The 21,889-nt window shown below is 40.6% G+C and overlaps 1 protein-coding gene across 1 annotated transcript in view; it reads right to left on the reverse strand.

The window, feature by feature from the left end:
• The window catches only part of pak5 (p21 protein (Cdc42/Rac)-activated kinase 5), a 100,990-nt gene extending 79,101 nt beyond the window's left edge, over nt 1-21,889 (reverse strand). Inside the window, exon 1 of the mRNA XM_022194421.2 lies at nt 21,695-21,889. The gene's annotated coding sequence lies outside the window, so the exon portion shown is untranslated. The remainder of the gene's footprint in view (nt 1-21,694) is intronic.

Below are 21,889 nucleotides of genomic sequence, written 5' to 3' on the forward strand. Positions count from 1 at the left end.
AGTAGTGAAAAATATCTATTGTATGTAGTTCCATGGTTTCTTTCAGAGTTGTAACACCGGTGGGCATTTCGGAAAAATGTTGTGTACGTAGATTCCAGATTTTTTTCAACTTTTGTTTTGGTCTCATTATTAATATATTAATATAGTCTGTGATACTGCAAAAACACATTTCTGAGTTTTCTCTAATTCTAGCCCTAGTTGTGCTGTTTCTATAGAGGTACAGGATTTTATATTGCAGTGTAAATTAGCCTGCAGTGAGCAAACACCACCCAGAAACTGCTTGAGGTTCAGAGGGTTGAGTCCCACATGTCCCTCAAACAAAATTTTCCTAAGAACATATTGTGACTCACACATTTTATGTCACGACAGTTGTTGTGGGGAAGCAAGCATTGCTCAGCACCCTAAAAATGTTGACCTACATCTCTCTGTTTACCACAAGGGAGAAAATTTGCTTCTGGAACTGTTTGAAAACAAGGTCCAGGGCCATTTATGGACAGGAAGTCGATGCTCATTTGTTTCAGTTTGCTACAAACAATGTTCCCCACAGGCTCTATCTGCAAACTGACTGCATCAAAATGGTACCAAACTCTTCAGAGTACTACTTCAGTGCTTGCTTAGTACAAATAAAGCATTTATTGCAATAGAAAACCATCTACAGAGACTTTAATATCTACACTGCATAGATGCTGCCTATATTTCACTGGAATTGGCAGAAGCTAATGCTCAAAAGGCCAAAATAATAACCCCAAAAAACACTGACAGTGACAACTGTCTGTATTTAAAAGTATTAGCTCTATTGATCTAACAAGCAGCAAATTCAATTTAGGCACCGGCCCAAAAACAACACACAGTAGTTTGATCAATAGAGGCTACAACTAACAACCAAACTCAACCAGCCTGAAGACGAGCGCCTGATTCAGCAGCGCTCAATAAGTCACATCTGCATCACTCCTTGGCCTCCTTTCATCTCGTAATGCTGATGTTCCCTTTACCTTTGTCTTTGAAATGCTCTCTTTCATTTTCAGCAGCCTTGCTTTATTCTAAAAGACCTTCAGCTCTTTGTCTCGCAATTTTTTCTGTTAATGCACTTTCACTTTGTGTCGACACTTTGGTGCACAGGGACGACTTGACAGTTACATGAAGCAACATTATAGAAAACCAGAATGCATTTGTGGGAAAATGTCACTTCTGAATGTTTTAAACCTGCATGAGACAATCAGCACAGTAGTTAAACTCATGTAGATGTCTAAGGTCACACATGTTCCAGAAAAGACATGAACGCTACAAAGACAAAGAGTTCAGTTTGATCTGTTGAGTCCCATGTTGAACAATTACAGACTCACTGGAAGACCGAAGTGATGCAGTTGAATAACAGAACTGAAAAAAAAATCCTCAAACACTCCACAGACATTCAGAAACAACTACAGAGATACACACACAGGCCTGCTGCTGCTTTACTTCACTAAAATTCAAAAGTATCTGCAGAAACACAAATTGGCTCGATCGAGAAGAGCCAGGCCTCTAGCAATCGATTGCCGATGATCAAAGTAAGCCAGTTACACTTCTGCCCAACTTGATCCTGAACTGCACTGACGTCAAGATAGCGTACACATCGACAACATCAAGATCAAGGTGGCTGCAGTTCTGCCTCCGGTAACTACAGGGTATGATGCAAAACGGCTGGTTCTGACCTGAGAGTTATACTACGAAGTAGAATTAATGAGGTAGCAGGTAAGTTGTGCAAAAAGCCAGAGTTTTTAGTCTCTTTTAACCTGCTAATCACCATGATGACCACATTCAGCTGAGCTTAAATTTGCCAACATGTTGAGCTGTACTTTAATTCCACTGAACGAAGCCGTGAAGTTACAGTGTCGTACGCTGTACTAGTATGTGTTGCCATGGTAACCTACATGCATTCTCTTGCAGAAAACACATAAATATGTTTTTAAGCTGAGCCCCGATTTGCTGGACTTCCTGGCTCTTAGGTGTTGTTGAGCCAGCTAACGCAACCTTCAGATATAGCAGCCGGTTGGTTTCAGTGTTGACTCAACAATATGACGGCCAAAACCTGTTAAATAACGTCTGGATCAATTTATAATTGCGGGACTTTTTGCACCACAGTTGACAGGTATCATAGTTGATATTTTTGCTGTTTTCAGGCCTAAAATCAACATGGCCGTCTATAATCAAACACCACATGGCATTTTTACACAAAGATTCTTCTAAATATAATATATACAATTGAGTAAAATTGAAATTGAAAGTTATTTATAAAGATATTGTAGTAAACCTGTTGACGTGCCATAAATCTGAATTAGAAGGTGGTTGTTATTAAATTCGAATGGTTATTTAGTTGACATTTTAGTGATATCCAGCCTGTTTTTATTAATAAGTGATTGTTGTTTTACTATGCAAGATGTATCCCCTGGACTTCAAAAGTCCTTCAAATATATATTGATCTGTCTATACAGTCTGAATATATGGCAAATCAGTAATGAAAGCTGTTGTTGTCTATAGGGCAGAATGATATGCAAAAAAATGAAATCATACTGCGACTGTGTTGCCAGATATTGCAATATGATTTAGCATATTTGCATTACTTTTCAACTGAGCTAAGTACAAAAATAATGGTGTGATTTTTATGCCAAAAAATGCATGTTTGCTTCCATCTGCAGAGTAGGATTTGTAGGCCGAGACTTTCGGTAGCACCAGGATGTTTTATTTATTGAGACATATTGAGACACATTTTACTTTGCAGTTTGGATATTAATAAAATTCAGTGTTCGGTCCTCATATTTTGTATATCCTTTCTCAGTACCTGACTGTTTAGTATGGTTTAAATGTAATTCTGTAATATTAGAGGGCTAGATCAGATGGCAAGATACTGAAACGATGCTGCTTTATAAGAACTCATGTAAAATGGAGATTGAACCATAAGATCACAGATTGCTTGTACAGCATTTAAATGGCTGCCCTGTCATAATTAAAACTATCACAGACTGAAATAAATTGATGTGTGTTTCATAAAATTGTGCATCTAACTTCTCGCAAAGACTGAAGGTTGCTGTAAACTGTCTGTCTTGACTGCAGAGGCACAGTTCATCTCATAAAATCTATCATCGCATTCTGTAAGGTAAAATATATGCAGGTTATGCGATTTTTGTTTTAGGAAGAAACCCTGCAGTAGTGATGGTGCAAAAAGTTGCCAATTTTGACTACCTCTGACTCTTGACTGGTCTCCTGACTACAGAGTCTCTTGACTACATGTAAAGCTAAATATAGCCGGTCTTCTCTTCCACCAAGCAGCTTCTGAGCTAATGTGGGCCGCTAGCAGTGGTGGGTCGGGGTGTGAAGGGATGAAATGCGCCCAGCGGAGATGCTCTCATCAGTGGATCTCAGCTGCACGGCGTTTGAGGCTCAGACTCATACCAGTCCACATGACTTCACACACTGATGCTCGCTGATAATGTGCCGGGATTAAAGCCGCTGTGTGTGGACGTGCGAAGCGCGCACATGAATGTTTGTGTGGATCCGCCTGTTCTCAGGCTCTTGGATCCATGGAAGAGCCGTAGATATGCACACCCCGTATAGCCGCTGATTCCTAATAGCAGCACCCTCCACCAGCTATGTGACCAGATTCCAGTCAGGGTCTGAGGCAATAAATCCAAAGCAGAGGCGCGGCTTGGTAGCAAGATAATTCTAATGGACCACAAGGTGTTTGTTATCAACAGAAAACTAAACTTCCCTTTGCTTATTGTTTTGTACTTGCGAGCAAGAAAGCATTTTTTTTTAATTAATCCTCTGAACTCCTAGCACTTTCTGGATGTATTTTTTGCTCCTGTCACACTGTGGCCTCATTTTTTATCGCAAGCTAGACCTACACCTTTACAGAAACAAAACAACCATGGTTAGAAGAATGGGAAACGGTTAGAAAATTGTGTTTTGTGCAATATGACAGTGATAATGACAAAAATGAGAGAAAAAGAACAGAAAAACTAAAGTTTCCGAAAAAAAATAATTAAAAATGGAATCAATATGTGCAACTTTTTTTCAAGTGGAAAAAAAACAGACACTCTATTTACAGTTTTACAGCTTCTACAAACTGGGGCTTTTGTACAGCTCTAAAATAAATGTATCCCCATGCTCAGTGCATCTTCAAACAACTTGCTCGTCTGTATACTGTTTCTGAGTCATGCTGCATTTATTTTAGAGATTCAGAATGTTTAATTTTCCTCTCAGACACTCTTGTTAAATCTCAGAATTTATGTAATTTGACTGTTGGTTGCAGCTGACTCAATCGTGTCTTCACGGTTGCAGCAACAAGTGCAGAATTTTTTGTTTCTTACAGGATCTGGATAGAGCAAAACATTTCTGAACAAGCCATGTAGAATAAAGTGATTTCTATATAATATCACAATTTTAAGCATTTTTGATGCATACGTCACGCATGATATGTTCAAGGACAGTTGTTCATTTGAAAATCTGAACATTCTTTCTGTTTCTATGGTTTCTATAAATGTGTAATTTATGTTTGTTGTTTGCTTTGTATAATTCATGCAGGGAGTCATTTACCCGCGATGACAACTACACTGAATCAAAACATAGAAAGTTATATGACAGCAGATTAGCAGCGTTTCATTCCGTGTTGGAGGCGTGTTCTGTAGCTGCTTTAAACCTCTCTGAAATGTAAAAGGAATCAACAGGTTTTCTACATTTCCCTGGTTGCTTTGGATCCATTTCTTTCTAACCACCTTTGCTTTAATCAATGTTTTCCAGGAAGAATTCATCTGAGTATTTAAAGTATAGTGTGATTAAACAACTCCACACAGAATCTGGCTTTAAGTAACTAAAAACCAAATTTCAGTATGTTTGACGTGAACAGGATTCGAGATCACAAATAACTATACTAATCTAAAAGTAAAGGCTATAAATACATTGTAGCACAAACACACGTTTCCCACAGATGTACCGACAAAGACGATGATTGGCATGAGCAAAATGAGATGTGGCAGTTATCATGCATGTCTGGTTCCTCAAGGACAGCCAGTCAAGAAAGATCACTAATCTTTCATGTCGATATCGAACCATCAAAAGCAACCACAAACTCCTGAAACCACTTAAAGTGTGACATTTTTACTACGTGATGTCAGATTGCATATTCAACTAATGTCACTTGTTTAAAAAGAAAGATCATTCAGGTAATTCATGAGTCAAGTGAAGCTGTGGATGGGTCACGTTTTAGAGGCCTATGGGTTGTTAATAGCTCCATCAAATGCTTCTTTGTCTTTAAATTTCTCACACCTCAATAAATGTAAACTGACCAAATCAAAAGCAAAATCAAAGATCAGGGAAAAGACCCCAAAAGTGAAAACAAATCTTTTTTTCCTCTTCTATTAACTCCCTGAACCCCAAAACTTTTAACAAGGTTTTAAAGGCAAGTCATCTTTTAAAAATGCCAAAACTGCAGCATTTATCAAAAAATTTTTTAAAAAAAATGCAAAATTTTCAACTTTCCTATGGTCCTTGAACTCATCATAGCATACATTTTTATCAAGCAATTTAACTACATCTGAGCTTAAAATCACGCTTTTTCTTTCAAATCACTGTATTCTGTGTGTTACATATCAAAAAATGAGAAATGAATTAAAAATTTTGGAAGAATCTTTCTGTAAAAATGCCATGTGGTGTTTGGTTATAGGCGACCATGTTGATTTTAGGCCTGAAAACAGCAAACTACCGCTTCCAGTGCATGTAAGTCCACAGAGATTAAAAAGAGGCAACGCTTTTAGGCAATTCAAGGCCAACATTCACAGGTGATGCAATCAACTTTTGTCACCTGAGTCGGTGAGCTCAATGGTCGGCCGTTGGAATCGAGAAGACCGAGAGCTCCTAAATGGGCATCGTGATTCATCGTTACTCAGAAAACAATGTCGCTCGTGAAGACGTGAAGCAATACCCTGAAGCTTTTAGATCCATTTCCTACAACTCAGCACACAAACACAAACACAAACACACGGTAAGTCACTTCAGGAGGATTGACTGGAGATAGCTGAGAAAGTAGCAGCCATCATTACCTTGTCTGCTTGTAAACCACAAGGGCCAGAGTAATCATCACCCTTAAACACAACGTTTCCTATTACTCAGCGTGCACACACACACACACAGACGCATGATCCATTTCTGCAGATGGATAAATTACAGGGAGGGAAATGCACAGTGGCACGGCCGTTCGAGGCAGAGGAAATGAAGAGGCTTAGCTGGAAGGATAATAGAGCGACGGAGGAAAAACAAAGCCAAATAATTCATAATGCATCGTAGCACGCTGCATAACTGCACAATCAGGAGAACTGCCTTTTTCCCGGAGCGTGACTAAAGAGACGAGACAGCTGCTTACAGAGCTGAAAGAGGTGAAGGACCTACTTTCTGCTGCTGGCTTTTTTAGGTGAAGGAGGTCAAGCTATCTTTAGCCAAGCAACTGACCGCTACGTATGTGGATTGTGCATGCTCGGGTGACAAAGCAACGAGCTAATCCACCCAAATTAATTCAAGGATAATCACTTTATCGCGACGCTTTGTTAACTAATTAGAAATCTGGCCTTAACTGTTGCCATTAGAGGCACATCCACCATTTTGTTTGCTCTGTTGCAGTAAAACAAAGATGTGCAGCCCATTTATATTTCAGCAGCATGCGGCTTCCTCCTCCTCCTCTTCTTCTTCCTGTATCTCACGACCGACTCGGGGAGTTGTCTTTTTAAACACACCGGGGGTTTAAAAGAAGCTCGGCTTAATTAGAGCTACACTGGCAGGCTTGTTGTGAATGCTCTACAACCAGAGCCATGCAAAGGGCTGCTGGAGCTACTCTGATAATAAAAAAAGACACAACAAACCCCCATGGAGTACATACAGCTAACAAGCCTATATGCTGCACATTTTGCCTCTCTTTATACCAACAGATAGCTACAGTTAACCCACACACAAATGAGGGAGTCAGCTTAAATGCATGAGACACCAGGCCGTCTGCAAAGGCTTGATTTGGGATTTAATGCTACATGATATTGGAAAAAAACGAGATTGGAATATTTTGCTTTTCTGGAATATACACACGTGGACAAAATTGTTGGTACCCCTCAGTTAAAGAAGGAAAAACCCACAATTCTCACTGAAATCACTTGAAACTCACAAAAGTAACAATAAATAAAAATTATTGAAAATTAAATAATCAAAATCAGCCATCACTTTTGAATTGTTGATTAACATAATTATTTAAAAAAACAAACTAATGAAATAGGGCTGGACAAAAATGATGGTACCCATAACTTAATATTTTGTTGCACAACCTTTTGAGGCAATCACTGCAATTAAACGATTTCTGTATTTGTCAATGAGCGTTCTGCAGCTGTCAACAGGTATTTTGGCCCACTCCTCATGAGCAAACAGCTCCAGTTGTCTCAGGTTTGATGGGTGTCTTCTCCAAATGGCATGTTTCAGCTCCTTCCACATATGTTCAATGGGATTCAGATCTGGGCTCATAGAAGGCCACTTTAGAATAGTCCAACGCTTTTCTCTCAGCCATTCTTGGGTGTTTTTGGCTGTGTGTTTTGGATCGTTGTCCTGTTGGAAGACCCATGACCTGCGACTGAGACCAAGCTTTCTGACACTAGGCAGCACATTTCTCTCCAGAATGCCTTGATAGTCTTCAGATTTCATCGTACCTTGCACACTTTCAAGACACCCTGTGCCAGATGCAGCAAAGCAGCCCCAAAACATTACTGAGCCTCCTCCATGTTTCACCGTAGGGACAGTGTTCTTTTCTTCGTATGCTTGGTTTTTGAGTCTATGAACATAGAGTTGATGTGCCTTACCAAAAAGCTCCAGTTTGGTCTCATCTGTCCAAAGGACATTCTCCCAGAAGCTTTGTGGCTTGTCAACATGCATTTTTGCAAATTCCAGTCTGGCTTTTTTATGAGTTTTTTTCAGCAGTGGTGTCCTCCTTGGTCATCTCCCATGAAGTCCACTTTGGCTCAAACAACGACGAATGGTGCGATCTGACACTGATGTACCTTGGCCTTGGAGTTCACCTTTAATTTCTTTGGAGGTTGCTCTGGGCTCTTTGGATACAATTCCAACGATCCGTCTCTTCAATTTGTCATCAATTTTCCTCTTGCGGCCACGTCCAGGGAGGTTGGCTACTGTCCCGTGGGTCTTGAACTTCTGAATAATATGAGCCACTGTTGTCACAGGAACTTCAAGCTGTTTAGAGATGGTCTTATAGCCTTTACCTTTAAGATGTTTGTCTATCATTTTTTTTCGGATGTCCTGGGACAATTCTCTCCTTCGCTTTCTGTTGTCCATGTTCAGTGTGGTACACACCTTTTCACCAAACAGCAGGGTGACTACTTGTCTCCCTTTAAATAGGCAGACTGACTGATTATGAGTTTGGAAACACCTGTGATGTCAATTAAATGACACACCTGAGTTAATCATGTCACTCTGGTCAAATAGTTTTCAATCTTTTATAGAGGTACCATCATTTTTGTCCAGGCCTGTTTCATTAGTTTGTTTTTTTAAATAATTATGTTAATCAACAATTCAAAAGTGATGGCTGTTTTTGATTATTTAATTTTCAAAAATTTTTTATTTATTGTTACTTTTGTGAGTTTCAAGTGATTTCAGTGAGAATTGTGGGTTTTTCCTTCTTTAACTGAGGGGTACCAACAATTTTGTCCACGTGTGTATATTGCAATATGAAGAAAAACACACATTGTCCTTGAATAACTGTATTTGGGGTGATAAAGTAAAACTGCACAGAAGATAAAAGAAAGATCAGAAAAATTATGAAAACGGTGCCATCAGTTGGTCAGTGAATTATACCAGTCTGATATTAAATGTGCTGACAGTAAGAACAGCTGAAGTCCCGTGATCAGCATCAAAATCAATGACTTGCTAAAAGTTTGCTAATATTTCTGTTTCTGCTGTAAGGCGGCGTGATGATGGCAAATCTGACATTGTTATATTTTGTTTACCTGCAATGTAAAATGGTAAAATGTAGTCTGAAAAAATACAAGACTTTTCACCGGATGACCTCAATAACTCTATGTAGAAAGAATTAATCATTCTAGATTGATTGTGGTGACTTTGTAGGACACTTGCATTGAAAATAAAAGGCCAAAATGCTCAATACCGAGATCACAAATACTTACCGATTATATTTTTACTGCACGTTCACATTTAAATTAACCGCTGAATTCTGGCAAACTACAAAGCTGCTAAAATAAAATTCTACACAAAACACCTCACATGCTTAACATGCTTTTCAACCGACACTACAATTTACCAACACTCAAAATGCGTCACAAGCATGCTACAGTAGAAACTAACTCATCAACTGTGCACAGAGAAGCTTCTAGTCTGCACTCAGTAACTACAGCAATTCAGGCATACACTACCGTTCAAAAGTGAGCAAAAATGGTTTGAAAAGAGTGAAATTCGGGGTCTGTCACACTGATTCAAGATAAAACGTATGATTTCAACTACATTGGCTGTCTTCAGTGAACGAAGCATTTTAACTGTCAATATCAGAGTCGATCATGTTCTTGGTTGTAATTTTTCTTCACTAACTGTGCAGTCTATAATAATAATTGTCCCACCGACAAACTTTACTGCATCTGATGAAGAAGGCCCAAGAAAATAGCTTGCGTTTCAATAATCTGTGCATTTATGGCTCCAAAGCAATTGTAATCCAACATTCTTCATCTCAAACAAACAATTCACCACGATCGCCTTTTTCAGCAGTCAAAACTGTTTTACCTTCTAGGCGGAACACCTGCGCGGACAAAGACTGGTTCCTACTAATAACGTAGCGCTCATTGGCTCATACAATACTAATTGCTTCTAATTCTACTAATTGTGCAAACTGTCTAACATGCACATTTCTAGAATAAAACTTTGTGATATTCAACATTGCTGTCAAATAGAATATAGGGAGAACAGGGAGAACATGCAAACACCATGCAGAAAGCTCCCAGGCCGGGACACAAACCAGGGATCTTCTAGCTGTAAGGCGACGGTGCTAACCACTGATTCACTGTGCAGCCCAGTCCAAAGCCATCAAATAATGTTACATCAGACAAATTTCTCCAACCAATTAGTCAAGAAAAATTAGAACAAGAAAAGCAGCGTTCACATTGTACTTCTTGCCATGTGACTAATGCGCAGACTGCAGTGATGTCGCTGAAACAACACACGGCAAAGCCCTATTTGGAATGCTGCTGGACTGCAAACATGCAGGATAATTGGTGGCTAATAGCCTGATTGTAAATAGCTGACCAGCACTAATGACATTATAACAAACAGTTATAGATTTCACGTTAGTGCTACACAAACAGAGAAGGACATCCGTCAATCGAACAGGCACGATAGAGGAGAGTTAACCTCTAGCTGCTCTGACAAGCTCTGCAGCGTTAACATGCCATCCACGTCAGAGCGAATCTCTTTTTTTATATCAGCTAAGTCTCTGCATCCCTCTTTTGTTGTAATTTCCTGCAGTTTCATGCCCGGGCATCAAAGAGAGCACAGCTGTGTCATTGGACCAGTGCTTTAATCTATTCAGCTAGTGCATCTGTGTGCTCTGTCTTAGGCTACGTCATCAGCCGCCTGCCTCATTATTGTGTGTACTTGTGTGTGTTTGTGCGGCTGGTCATGTGAGTGTTCATGTGAGTGCATATGTACTCAGTCATGCACGCATACGGTGTGCGCTCTCATGCAGAAATCACTAAATATAACACACACACACTGACAAACACTCAACGCACAAAAAGATGACATGAGAGTCTAATGAGGTTTTTTTTTTTTAATGCCCACAGTTGCGTTCGGTTCCCCGGCTGAAGGCCATGTTAAGACATCACATCACAGACGCTAATCTATGTGATGGTCAAGTTTCCAAGCAGCAGCTAAATTTAGGAGCGGACCGCTGCTTTTGACTGACGAGAGCTGAGAAACAACATTGTTCGACAAGGATGAGGAGATCCTCACAACATCCTCCGCCCAGAACACACACATTCACACTGTTTCGACACAGTTGTCTGGTAAAGCGTGTGTTTGTGTTTACACATCCGCTGTGTTGACCAAAAGCATGGCAGGAATCTTGATTGAAAAATTGACTCTGGGAACTGAATGGAGTCGGTTTTTATGGAGCCACAAACCGAATGTTGGGACAGATTAGATTGTCTTGGCTCATATAAATCATTGTTCACTGACTATGTCCAGTCAGAAAGTAATCTATTATGTGTAATTAGATAAAAACAGGATGCCATTTGTCTTCCGTTATTCTGATTGAATGGATTTCACTCATTTGGTGAGGACAAATGGGATTCCAAGTGCTTGCTGGTCAGTGTGAGAACAATACTATGTCACCATCCAGTCTTAGCAGTGGCTTTGACTAAGTATGGAGTGATGTTTATTTAAATGTCACGTTTGCAGGCTTTAGTTCTTAAACAGCAAATGTTTAAATAATGGTTCAGAATGACTAGAACATCGAATGTGTAGTGAGTATTTCCCACTGTTAGATTTTGGGCTAACTTTAGCTTAATAATCTCTCTGGACATCTGCATACGACCCAGAATTTGTAACAATACAGACTGTACAGACAACTGTGCACGTGGGAGGAAAACAAATGGTGCCCAAACTAAATGCTTGTTGTAAGAAGAAGTTCTAATCCTCACCTCTATAAATAAGCATCTAAAAAGTTGTAACTGAAGGTGAGGGCTTTGGAGGTGCTTTTATTTGTATAAGTTTCCAACTGAGGGAGCCCAAACACAGTAGAACATCCTAAATTCTCCAGATATCTTGTGCTACAGTATGTCCAACCATTGTCTTTGCATTCATACCGTGCCAGACCTCAATCTGTAGCTAACAGCATTTCAGAAACATCCCTGTGTTTTTTTTCTTTGTTCAGTATGAGGGGCAATGCAACCATTTTCATAGCAAACTGATACATATTGTTGTGATGAAAACAGTAGTGTCAAAGTCTGCATAGGTCAACATGTGCAAAGCATGCGTTAGCCTTTAGTTTGCTCTACAGCACAGCAAAATTTGGTATGCGTGATAATGATTTGCTTGCCAAAACACATTTGTTTCTCCTCCTCCTTAAAAGTCTTGTTTCTTATAATGTTAGAAGTGAACACATTGCGAAAAAGTGTGAAAACGGCATCCAAACTAGACAGCTAGAAAAAGTCATGTTAGAAAGAAGTGACATTCTGATATTATTAAAGTTGCAACACACAACAAAACTGAAGGTTTGAGTCCAACACAGATTATTTTAGGGAACATATTTGATGAAAACTAATAAATTCTGCCATGCAACTGTGCATCAAAATTTAGGAAATTGGTCTTATTGATTTCAGTGCAAATTGTTTGTCTAATTATGCAAAAACTACCAAACCAGATTTCATTTTATTTGTATGTATTTTTGCAGGGACAGCGCACAACTAAAACAAATCGCACCAGGTATACAAACACAATTAGACCAATTTTTGTGTAAATCTCAATACGGTACTTTAAGAAGTAACAGCAGGAGAAAAGCTGTAGCTCACACAATGATGGTTAAAATTCACATCCATCCACAGTTTCTATGTGTACCCAAACCACAGAAATCAACTACGATCCAAAACACCACTAAATATGACATATTTCCCCTGTATATTGAATGCTAGCACTAACTATCTTTACACTGTAGTTCAAGAAGAAAGCTGTTTCTTTCCAACGTCTTCTCTTTGCAGCATCAACTGGTTTCATCTTCAGTCTTTCAGCACCACATCAAATATGAATCCTGCAGCCATCAAGTTCATATTTAAGACCGCTTACAAGATTCTTGTTTTAGAACAAGTGAGCTGGAAACATTAAATAGTCAGCTACAGACAGTGTTTTAAGCCACGGAGATGACTTAGATTAATTAGTAGTCAGTTGTCATTAGAGCCAGTAAAAAATTAAAAGCTGTTGGCTGGAAATGAAAAGCTTTTGTCTGCCTCTGTCGGAGAATGTGGACGATACGACGGATAAAACAGAGTCTGGTGTCGAACCTGCTCGGTTGGCTGATTCTGAACCGACTGTAGGTGTGAATGTCACAAGTTCAAGTGGTAAATCTGACATTATTATCATTCTCCACCAAGGTGAAGCTAAAGAGGAGGTTTACTTTCAGTGCAGAATGCACAAAAACTACCAGAATGAATTTCATGAAACTTGGTGAATGAGTAGAGAACAGCGAAGAGGAGAACCAACACTGAAAGCTCACCAGGTAACAGTAACAAAGGAGCAGGGTGGAGCTCAAGGGTCGGTTCAAACACTAGATGGTCAGACAGAGCCACGGTCTCATAGTTACCTCCCAGATGGTGGGTTCGGTGTGGATGTGGGGAGGATGCTCTGATGTAAGCCTCAGCGCGATATCAGACTGCCTGCTAAACCTCTCAGCTTCCTTTGAAGTCTCCCCATGGGGGTGGGCGAGCTGGGCGTTGGTAATGAATCAAGCTGAGCCATAATGAATGTCCTTATTCAAGTCTGCTTTGATGAAACTCCACCTGACTGATCTCAAATCACAGAACAAAACAGCAAGAGCTTGGTGACAACTGTTATGAAAGCTATACTGACTGGAAATATGACGGCGAGTATCGAGCGACTCCGAAGATCCCTTCAGGATACTTTACTCTGCATCTCCTTCTTCTTCGAGCCTTCCTTCCTACTTCCTCTGTGATCACTGAGTAGGATGAAATCAGACGAGTGTGTCGACAGTTGCACCAGCATTTCAAAGTCAAAGTCTTCGCTTCCTGCATGGTTGTCATGCCTCCTCAATACATCCCACATACAGCCCTTTAGATGTGTGAGAATATACCCAGAGGAGAGTTTAGCAAATGAGGCATAATTCATTGCTGAAATCTGGTGTTACAACTATGCAGAAATGTTTATGAGATCTATGGTGTAATTTACCCAGCGTGAGCCTGGTCCACTCACCAGCGTGTTGTGTAAATACATCAAACACAGTGAAACATCATAAAAGCACACAGAAGAACAACAACTCTCTTACGAAAGCCAAAGTAATAAATACATTACAAGCCTCAATCTCACAAATGATTGCAAAACTGCTGTAAGTGCACTGAATTTGGCCATAAAATGCCTTTCTTTCTCTATGCTTCAAGTGAAATGAGGCGCTACAGCTCTGTCGCTGAGCTTTGCAGAAGTCTGGGGCACATCTGCAAGCCTGCAGTGTTCAAGATAGGTAGAAGAGACTGCCAGGAGTAACAAAAGAAGTAAGTAATTATAGAGAGATCTCAGACAAAGTGAGCAAAAGACTGCCAATGGCATTTAACTGTGGATGAGAGCAACTGCTGCTCCCACTGATGGTTTGGGTTATGAGTTGAGTTTATGACGGTTTGCTGTAAAACTTTTAACTGGACTTGTAACACTGAGGTAAAAGCGCCTTTTAAGCTGCAGGTAAAACCAGGTCTGTGTGAGGATTATACTTTTTAAAAAAGTGGGATAAGTCAAAATTAAGTTGAGAATTAAGGATATGACAAGGTGACGCTTTTGTGTGTCAAAACCTGATTTCAGAGTAATTAGATTTCTGTAGCAAAGTAGTTAAAGGTACAGTTTTGGCATCATGACTGCTTAATGCTGGTCGCCTGGCAACCTCATAGTGATGACAACATTTCACAAAGTCCCTGCAAGCTAATACACTGTCCTGTGTGTACACTGATCAGCCACAACAATAAAACCACAGGCTGGTTTTACAATGCAAGGTTCTGCTGGGAAACCTCATCATTCATGTGGATGTTACTTTGACAGGTACTGCCCACCAAAACATTGTTGAGATGGCAAAAGGTTCTCTCTTCAAGGACAATACGTCTTGCTACACTGCAAAAACTTCTTGGGAACGGTTCAGAGAACACCAACAAGAGCCCAAACTGTCTGCAAACTCTCCAGATATTAATCTCATGAGCATCCATGGAGGTCACAACCCATAGCACCCGAAGGATGTGCTGCCAAGACAGCCAAAGAGATCCCATATTTTTGTATGCACAAGTTTAAAAAGCCACTTTTACTACTACAGCCAGTTAGCTTAGCACAAAGACAGAAAGTAGGGAGGCACAGTCCAGAACATATCTTAATTCTGTGCACAGATTAGCCAAATGCAAAATTAACTTCCAATTTTGGACATATAGAGCTGCTGGTGCCAAAATTTGTCACCTTTGGATAGAATTAACAACTCACCGTGTTTGCAGTCTTGCTATAAACCCATTTAGCATACAGATATAACATCAGTTGTCATCCTCTCGTCTAACTCTCAGCCAGAAAGAATACCAGTACACTACTCAAAATCATTACTTTTGTGAAGACATGAGCTTTCAAACTGCTCCATTTTGAGCAAAAGCATCAAAATTTACTACCCTAATTCTGCTATTAACTGAAGAGTTTGGTTAAAAATTCATGTAGCTGTTTAGTGTAAAACCACAACTTGTCATTTTCATACTTCCACACACACAAGATTTACTGTTCATATGCCACCATACATCACCGTGTTGCAGACGAGCTACAGGTTCTGCTCTGCCTCTTTTTTTCTTAATGCGTCGTCCCCCGAGGGCAGAACTGGCCTTTTGTAACACAGTGAAGATGAAACAAACACAGGTTTTGTTTGGCGTCGACACAGATGAGGAAAACATTGCTCATTCATGGTCCTGAAGCACAGTTTTCAAAAAGCGCTTTGGGGGAAGGGTGCAGACGGAGCAATTGGCTTTTCCAAGACTGCCTATTCTAAACAGGTATCACTTTAATAGCGATTAAACTGGAATTAGGCTCCGACTGGTTACTACAGCACTTTACTAGACACAGACCAGGCCTGTAAACACACACAGATTTGGACCTCTGTTGCACGCATGCAGAAACAAAACCCTTTTCTTGCAAACATACAGGGAAGCTGAGGCATGTTAGCGCTACAAAAACACACACAGTCGACACACAACTGCACAGAAATAGCCAGAGTCCCCGAGCCCGGAAGCTGGTTGACAGAGCTGCGAGGGCCAGCGCTGTGTCGGGCAGCAGTAGAGGCAGATGCGGCACTCAGCAGCCTGAGGGCATCGCTGGGTATTCAGGCTTCACTAGACCTCTTCATCAGTGCCCTCTGATGCCTTAACCTCATGACCAACACACACACACACACACACACACTTCCAGCACAGTCAGGCCTTTCCAGCTCTGGACAAGAGACGAATTGGGAAAGAAGTAGAACAGCCTCACTGAGCACAGACACAAGTTAGACTGAAAGACTGAAGAGGATGTAGGTTATGGTGGACTGTGTTCTTTCTACTGATTTTCATGATAAGGGACTATCTAGGTTAACTCTTTCTGTGTGGGTGTGTTTACTGGAGAAGTGTGATCCATTATGAGCATATAACAGCATCATCTACGCTTTGTGTTTTTGTTTGGGACATGTAAAGTGTCGCATGGTGCTGCTAGAAAAAGCGATAAAACAATTCATCAATAAGAAAACTGTTCAGTGAATGTATACTTACATAACAAAAATGCAGAGTTTGGCTGCATGAACAAACTCTGACTCATTAACAGCCCTAATATCAGAGCTTCTTTGACCTCCATCACCCTCCCCATGGCATCCGTGCAGGCTTTTCGTGACAAGCAATCGGGTAGGGATCAGTTGCTTCCCGTACAAGCTGACTCTCATGGTCTAGGAACACCCACAAGACTCCCACAAGCTGCTCAAGGCCTGACGAACTTGATGTTGGGGAGCACTGAGGCCAGTCGAAGGTCCCCGTCTGGTGATACCCAGACCAGACTAGCCACTCTGAAAAATAACCTTAGCACTAATGTTGCAGCTTCCTCATCACCTGCTGTGCATCTATAGGTTTCTTTATTTAACTGCAAAAAAATGCCTCTTTAGAACCTCTTTCGGAGTGGCTCTCAGTGTAGAAAAAGCAGCAACTCTGGGGGAGGTACTCCTGGAAAACTGCTGTGCAAGTATTGACCCAGATTGGTTAAGCTCTAAGAAAACAACACCTTTTTCAAGTGGCAGTCTGCAACTCTTCAACATCACCACAGCCACCAAAAAGCTTGCCATATGTGCTAAAATAACACACCAAACCTCTACTGTTCTACTACCTACATTGCTCAAATATTTGCCGTTGTTTTGTTGCACTCAAGAGTTGATGTGACGGTCAAAACTATTGGATTCTAGACTACAAGAAAGGAGAAAGGCTGAAAAAGCAAATAAGCTCTCACCAAAATAGTAATATTACTTTAATTGGTCGTTGGCAGCATTGTTATGGTGTCATTAGTTGACTTTCTGTACTAAAGTTCCAGATTTAACTAAGACATTCCTATCTCTATCTGATGTTTCAATAAAGGCAATATACACCAAAATTATCATTATTGTGATAATTGCTACAAAGAGTTGTATCCATAAAATCCACATCTTTCAAACGCATCTTACTTCATCGTTTTTTTCTTGGACGAATCAAATATTTTAAGGTTAAAAGTATCCAAGCTGAAAGTTCCACTTATTTTGGAGTATGCAGTATGTATTTACAAATGTACATTTACACATAATTATATGCATACGTGTGCATGTGTGTGGGCGTGTATTCTTTGCCATGTGTTGTGTAACCAACAGCAAGCTGCAGCTGAATGTAACTGAATTATTAATTTTTATTGTGTTTTTTTATGTTAAAAATCTTATTTGTGTACCTCAATAAACAAGCTAAAGTGGATTAGTTTGAATTTAAATATTTCTTCCTTCTGGTCTTTGTTAAATGTTGGTCATTAAAGTGATTAATGTTGACTAAAATTAAGTTACATTAATTTTATTGTGATACATTTTTCTGCTACAGCGCCCAGCATAAGTTATAACTCCGTCCTTAATCCTGACATGTGATCTACATCTGCACACACACACACACACACACAAACCAACACAACTTCTTCCTATACCTCTGTCAAGTACTCATGTTCATCACTCCTCCTCTGTCAAAACGCCTCTTTCATACCTTCAATCTCTCCTTCCATCTCCTTACTTTCCCTCTCAGACACACACCTCATTTTGTTACTGACATACCGAGTCATGCAGAAAACACAAGGGAAGCTCTCTCTTTTTTCCTTTTTTTTTAAAAATCCCAGGACCAAAACAGCAAAATGCAATAACCTGGGACAAAAGTGCTGACATCTGAAGATGAGTCCGGCGTTCTGACAGGCTGCTCGGCTGCAGCTGAAATGAACAGAAGCGACAGACTGAGAGAAAGCAAGACCCCAAACACAGACATATAGACAGGTACAGACTCTGTAACTCTCTGGTCTCCTGATCCTCTTATTCTACACTTTCTTTTCCCCTCATTTTCAAACCCATTTTAAATCCAATGCTTCATCCCCACCACCAGCTTATCTCTCCATCCTTACTTCTGGTCACCTGCTCTGCTTTCTCCTCCCATATCTTCTTTTGTCTCATCAATTCTTCCTCCTCCGCACTCTCTGTTTTCTCTCCTCTCCATCCGAACCTTGTTTGCATGCTTCCTGACTCTTGATTAGCGAGATCGACCAGCACGAGTCTGTCAGACACTTTGTTAAAATGACCAATGAGTCTTTAAAGAGGTTCCCACATAAATACGGGGCCGAGTTGGACTCTTCAATTACAGATAACACATTCCAACTTGTGCATTTCAAACGCTATTTAACCGCAAGGAAAGAGGAATAAAGATGCTGGTCAGTGGCACATAAGGTCAGTCTTGAAGGTTGCAGAAACAGCACAGTACATAGAGGACGTATTTAAGTGTGTACAGCAAAGCAGGAGCGAGATTGTCTTCCTCTGGCTTCATTATTCAATGTACGACTCCCTCCAACTCTTATGTAATTGTGAATTTGTGCGAGCAACGAAAGGCTGCCTCCTCATAGACAGCAAGAGCAGTCTAGTGCAGAGCCATAGGGACTAAAATAGTTAGTCATGTGTTCATTATCGCTCTCCTCTTTTAAGTGCTCACCCCGTATCCAGAAACATTAAACAGAAGAGGACCTTCGAGTGGGTCTGTGCAAGTGCATGTGTGACGGTGAAGCAGAAAGAGAGTGAGGCAGAATATGAGGCGAACGAGGTTGTGGGATTGTGATAACTTCAAAGGTTATTATTATTATTACTGCAGGCTGAAGCCATGCTCTGGCATCCCTCAAGCTTTGATCATTATGTAAAGCTGTTGTGCTCGGTGCTCGCGCTGAATACATTACAGAGTGGATAACCAGGCGAGCGAGCTCACGCAGACCAACACATTGACTCAGCTGCTAAGTGTCTTCCGATTTTTAAAATAACACACCCCATCGTGTCTAAAAGGACAAACAAACGGCGCCCTTAATCGCACCTTAATGTGTGATCCGGACAAGAGGACGGGAAGATTTGACATTTAAGAGGCCGCTGCAACTGATTTTACACGTGAAGATCAGTGAGCTTCTGTCTGTTCTGCTTCTGGAGGAGTTTTGTTAAGTTTAAGAACAAAATGATGTCATCAAGGTTATCTTAGGTTTGCAAAGAAAAAAAGCCTGTAATAAAAAACTGAGGGGATGTCGATAAAGAGATGTGGAGGTTACCATGCAGGGGAGGATGTACAGCTGCTAGAGAGATGCATTATGGGAACTGTAGGACCCATGTTTTTGGAGTTTAACCCATAAAAGTCAGAATGTCTTAGCATGTTGTTGCATCCATTTCTACTCGGGCTGAATGATAAGTGTAAAAATAATCATATTGAGATTACTTGGACAAATATTCAATTTACATTTCTGCATTCTTTCTTTTCCACTGAAAAATATGTAAAAGTGATGATATGATTTTTTTGCTGCAGTCTACCAAAAAAGCATGATCCCTAAGCAGGATTTCTAGGCCCAGACACCCCTGTTGCATTACAATGCTTAATTTATCATGATAAAACTGCAGCTCCTATCATTCTGGTTTTGCACTTTTTCCCTTTTTCAAAATGTTCAGCCATAATTTCTACCATTAATTCAAAATTATCACAGTGTCCCTTTCATTCCTCATTGATAATCGACAAAGGGCTGAATAGAATATAATGTAGCAGCTTAGCACTCAGTTTAGCCACCACAGATTTCTGCAGAATTTGACATTAATACCATTACAACATATACTATGTGTTTAAATTTCATATAAAATTATATTCTACGCTAAGAAAGTATATAAAATACAGTATATTGCAACAGCACTGTATGTTTCTGCTTGTGTTCGGGGCTTTCACTATAGATTACAAATGTTTTTCTTTAGTCCGACCGGCCCTAACGACTAATCTGCTGCCTTAATTGATTCAGTATTCAGAGTAAATGCCAAATGTCAAAAAAACAAGCCCAGATGTGATTATCAATCGTTTACCAACAAATTGTACGAAAACAGAAAGAAAAATATGCCAGCCTTGGTTCTCAAGTGCACATGATGAGGTTCACAAATGTGAGATATTGAAATAGTATGACATAATGTAGAGGAAAGCAGGACATATGCACACTTTAGTAGCAATAACTAGCTAAAAATGATGAAAATGACTATCAAAATGGTTGCAAATTAGCGCAGATTTTGTTATAATCAACTAACTGCTCTTGACAATGTTGTTTACATGAGAATGGATCGCTGACAGGTGGTCATAGTCGGCCTCCTTTGTATGTAAATCCCTGCCGAAGCAATAAATTCTGCAAACTGCATCCACTGTATTGTCTATTCATGAGGCTTGAACTCGAACAACAACCACTGATGTAGGCTCCAGGACGAAAAACGCAGGCCTCCTGACGGTGTTAGAGGTCTTGTACAACATGTTATTATTACCCCTATTAATAGAGTGTTGCTGTTAGGGCGATTATGAGCTTAGGAGGGGAACCCCAGCTCAGAGGGCCGAGCCACCACTTTTAATTTTCGTCTACACATTCTAATCCCACACTGAACTTGAAAACAAGCCATCTGTTCCTGCCCTTACCTGGCCTACATTAGCCTGAGCTCACTCCAACTCTGGCTGGCTGCAGGAGTGGGGAGGAAAAAAACAGAAAAAATAAAAACAAGGGGCAGCACTGCAAATAAATGTCCTGCACTGTCATCATCACTGTCATACAGCAGGGTGAATATATTGTAGAGGCATAATAAAAAGGGACGTAAGAGAACATGGGAGGCTGTAAACTAACCACTGAGAGCCCTTGTGCATGCATTACAGGGAATTTATCTGCTTCCACGGACAACCAGTCACAACAATTCCTCCTTATTTTGGAGAATTTAAGGAAACGAGGCGTTAACAGGCCTTCAGACTCATGCAATAGGTGTGATGCCCACCCAGTTCAATACCAAGGACAGCGGTCGACGCACGGATGAGCCTGACAGCCATGACAACACATGCACTACAAAATGACAGATTTATTTCTGCACGGATGCATCGTAAGCACCGACGCCAACCTGCCCCGAATGACACTGCTGTTTCCGTGTGAGGCGTTAAAACCGGCGTACGGACACAAACTGAACCATTTAAACGTGCATTTCGCCTTTTCCAGAGCGGTTTTTTGCCCCCCTGCAATAAGAACAAGAAGCAGCACCACCACCAGCAGCAGCAGCAGCCACATTTTTAAAACCAAACCCTCCGTCGTCAAAGCGCGTCTTTCGGACAAAACGCGCCGCACGTACCTGCTTCTGCTGGGGGTCGAAGAGCTCACATGTCCCGCGGCTTGGTTTGGTCTGTTATCGTGGATATTGTCGGAGCGGTGGGCACCGTTATGTGTCTGCCAGCGCCATGTTATTATCAGTAAGTGGAGGACTGTGCGGTCCTGTGCGCTACATCCGGGCTGTTGAGGAGAGCGAATGAGCGCAGTTCGTGGCGGC

Source organism: Acanthochromis polyacanthus, chromosome 16, assembly GCF_021347895.1.
Source record: "Acanthochromis polyacanthus isolate Apoly-LR-REF ecotype Palm Island chromosome 16, KAUST_Apoly_ChrSc, whole genome shotgun sequence".
Lineage (NCBI taxonomy): Eukaryota > Metazoa > Chordata > Actinopteri > Pomacentridae > Acanthochromis > Acanthochromis polyacanthus.